Source organism: Plectropomus leopardus, chromosome 21, assembly GCF_008729295.1.
Source record: "Plectropomus leopardus isolate mb chromosome 21, YSFRI_Pleo_2.0, whole genome shotgun sequence".
Classification (NCBI taxonomy): Eukaryota; Metazoa; Chordata; class Actinopteri; order Perciformes; family Serranidae; genus Plectropomus; species Plectropomus leopardus.
In genome coordinates, this window is record NC_056483.1 from 17788904 (window position 1) to 17793038 (window position 4135).

At 39.8% G+C, this 4135-nt stretch overlaps 1 long non-coding RNA gene across 2 annotated transcripts; it reads right to left on the reverse strand.

The window, feature by feature from the left end:
* Nucleotides 1-740: 740 nt before the first annotated feature.
* On the reverse strand, nt 741-4135 carry LOC121960449. 2 transcript variants are annotated; one of them, XR_006106985.1, is made up of 3 exons: nt 4079-4135; nt 987-1069; nt 741-872 (listed from the first exon to the last, which is right to left on the reverse strand). It is a non-coding gene; the product is annotated as an uncharacterized LOC121960449 (long non-coding RNA). The 2 variants fall into 2 exon arrangements; XR_006106984.1 differs by having other exon boundaries at nt 987-1091; nt 4079-4120.

The window sequence follows — 4135 nt, forward strand, 5'->3', positions numbered from 1 at the left end:
ACCTTGGAAGAAATAAAAGATAATTCCTGTTTTGCCCTTAAACCTAAACAATGCTTAGAAAATGGAGGTGTGGTATAAAGCTGAATATTCTGGACAGCACAGAGGTTAATAATCATGGCACATAGTGGCTCTCAGTCTGAGTCCAGGCAAAGACAGAAATAACATGAATTTTGGGTAGTCTCTGTTTAATCAGCTCTTCTCAGCAAGCATTTGATGGATGGTGAAGAAGAGGAAATGGCCAAGTTCAGCCTGTTAAGGGTGAATGATATGTAGGTTCAGCATCAACCCAAACATGCACAAAATATACACAACAATCTAACGTAGTGGACATGTATTAAAAGTGCTTTTGGAATTATGTAGACCTGAAATCAGACATCCTAAAATGATTCATGCAGCAGCTACAGTCACAAGCTGGCACTGCCTCAACCTTCATTGGGTTGGCTGAACTGCAAAGTAAAGCCCCTGCAGTCAAATCTGTATTGTATCGTGTTTTAAATCACTGTCTGAAACTGAGTCAGAAAACTACAATCTTCTGTAATTCTACAGGCAACACTAAATTCCTCTATTTAAGGATTCATGTAAACAGACTTCCACCTGCAAAGATAATTTACATCTGTCCAGTACAAACTTCTGCCCTTAACTCGTCTCTATGATTAATGGTGAAGGCCCTCTGTTAATGCAACTTGAACTCACGTGTTTGCTTATCTTCTCTCTTCCTGGCCATGTAGATGAAGGCTTGGAGAAAGGTAAGAAGTGTGCAGGGATCAAGCATGGTGTCACCCACTCTGAAAGGAGACTGCAGAGGGTGAAAGGAGGTCAGGAATCCAGGGTTAAGGCAGAATGCGAGGAATGTTGCCTGCAGACCCCAAACACTGAAAACCAGTGACCAGAGAGATACCATCTAAGGATTTGCAGAGTAATGGCTCAGGGTCAAAGTTACAGGATGAGTGATATTAGCGAGAGTCCTGGTCCAAAAGCAAACTCACACCAAATGCATGAAGTCGTTTGAAGGAGTGCCACTCAGAAATCTTTGGAGTGAAGAGGTCCTGCAGTTTATCCATTTGCAATCCTGCAAATGAAATAAAAACAAACTGTTGAAGAGAGAAGATTTTCATTATCAAAGACAACAAAAAATTATTATTCAACATTATGTATGTGCAGACATAACTTGAATCACATGTGCCTTTAACGGCTTGCTTTGACACCATTAGCTTTCATATTCTTAGTCTATTCCGAGGTTTTAGGAGACCACATCTTCATTGTGATTTATTCCCTTGTAGTTTGGAAAATTACATAATCAAGTAAATGTGCAGAGAAATTGATCCAACACATATATTTACATCTGTTTCTGCTGCTTTGTGGGGCAGTACTGGTTTTTCTTTGCTAAATGCTAATGCCAACATGCTTACAGCGGTGATGTTTAGCCAGTATATACCATGTTCACCATCTAAGGATGACCTGTTAACATGCTGCTTACTGCAAAAGAATCTCTGAAAACCTACTGTACACTATCTGCTCAGCACCAAGCAGCAGATAGACACAATTAGCAACTAACTGGTGAACACAGTGAAGCTTTTAGTAGCTAAAGAGCCAGATATTCCATTCAAGTATTGGTAGAGACCAAAAACAGAGGTAAAAGAAAGTGAATTTTAGGCTTACTTTTGCCAGGTTGACATGAAACCAAATGAATGAAGTGTAAATATCCAGATCCCCTTTCCCACTTGACCCACAGATTTTACAGTTGCCTCTTGGGAAAAAAATGGAAGCAAGGCTGAGAGATAAAACCAAAATATCAATCTCAGGGTGGCGCAAAAGGAAAGTCAGGGGATCAAAGTCAATAGGAATCATCAACCGAAAACCATGAATGTCTGTTGCAAATTTTGTGCCAGTTCATCACATGTACTGTATGCTAAATTGTTTCACAGATTAAGAAAAGACTTTGACCCACAGATGGAGGTTGATAAAATGACAGAGGATTACCAAAGTCATAAGGATTTTGCACTGGAGACTTTCAATGTCTGTACCAAATTTCATGGCGATCTATTCAGCAGTTGTTAAAATATTTCAGTCTTGATGAAAGTGGTGGACAGAGTGGCAGACAGATGTTGCCATCCAACATGCTGCTCGCATGGCTAAAAATGACATTTTATAACTATTCTCTGGAGAGCAGTACGTACCCTATACAACACGATCGCATGCTTTGTCAATATACCATCAGCTTGTATCCAGAGCATTTTGGCCTGCATTTTGTCAGTGAAAATAGGAACCAAACATACCCATCCTTGAAACTTTAGCAAGTAAGAAGTCTACTTTCTTCACGGAAACCAAAATATATGTTGGGACACAGCTGTTCTATTTCAGCTCAAAGATCCCATAATCACAATTTGACTAAAGAGTCTCGTACCCTGTGTTCTACTTTGCCATCCTGTTTGATGTTTGGTCTCTCCACGTCACTCCAGTCCATTGGTTCAGCTAGACTGCCCTCTCCAAACAGTTAATTATCTCTCTAATGCACAGGCACGACCCTGAGCTCGACTGGGCCACATGGTGAGTGATTGGAGGCACACAGCTGGACTACAGCAGGAGTCTTCCACTATTTCTTGAGGAGAAATTATGTTTTTCTGGGGAACATGACAGGTCCTTTGAAGTTTGAAGCAGTCGCTGTATGCATGTAACAGTTTGGGTTATTGGTGGTGAGGCTGCAGCTGTTGGGCCCTGGGTGAGAATTTTCCATGTAAGACAACAATTAGGTTTAATCTAGTTTTAATCCCAATGCATTCTGACAAACCCACAAAAACATCTCCCCTAAACATGCTCAACACCTTAAAAAAGCCACAGTTAAAGTTTTTAATAGCAATTCCCATCCTTGTAAATTATTTCTCCAAATGGATTTCTTAGGGACACTGACTGCTTTCATGTTAGTGTTGTATCAAACAAAAAAGGTTTCTGTAATGAAATAAAGTTTTTGAAAAAAATCCACATTGTTCTGACATCATCTGAACAGACCACATAATATACCCGCTTAGAGTGCACTGGCATTTGTAACAAAAGACAGCACATACGGAGACCATTCACATCTGTAAGTGATTCCAGCCGTAGCAATGCACAAAACCGATGATAATATACATTGTGCATATATTTCACTGTCAGTGGTTCTGGTTCTCCAGTGATCATCTCTTCTCTTAATATGATCATTTCTTGCTTTGTGGTTTTTAACCACATACTGTTAAGCCTCAAGTAGTCCCATACTTTAGTTCTTCTTTTCGTAGGCTTTTTTACTGCAGCCACCTGCAGCCTATAGTGACATCCGCAATCCACAAAGTGTTAAAGTAATATAGAGAGGTTTGCAGTGCACCGGGGTAAAAGTCAAAGGGCCATTTAAGCACAGTCCTATCATTTTAATGTGGGGAGGATCTAAGAATCTGACATTAAGATCCCCACTACTTGCCATGTCTCGACTGCTAGTCTCCACCACCTCTCATGGCTGGCCGCAATTCTTTAATTATAGAAGGCCTGTCTCCAAGGAGGGGCATGGTGTCTTCAAAGACAGAGTGGCGACACCACTAAGCCACTAATATGTTCTATTAATTCAATAATATTTGCAAGCTTGTTAGTCATTGATGATGCTGTTAAGTGGCCAGCGGTGTAACTAAGTACATTTACTAGTTTATTGTGCTTTACTTTAAAAATGTGCAAAGTTCCCCACTAATTTCAGAGGCTATATAATCTTATATTCATAAGTATAGTTAGTGTAGAGCTAAATGCACTTAACCTATTTGTTCCCAAATTTTCCACAGTACTTTCTCATGCATATAATCATGTCACTTGAGTCACTTACAAACATATTTGACATTTATTTTCTCCATTTTGTTCTGAAAACAGCATTTGAATGAACGGCAACTAAAGTTGCCAGTGGGCACATACCGTGTAACTACCTCTATAAAAGTGAAATGTGACTTAAAGTAGAAAAAAAATTACATGTAATTCAAAAACTTAACGTTAACTCCGACGAGTCATCGTGTAGTTTAATTTTCTAGCCATAGACTGTATGTAAAGATGGACGACACGCCCCACTTACCCGGCTACACTGAAGTGAGGTAAAAACATTGGGACTACGGCCGTTGCCATCTTGCCA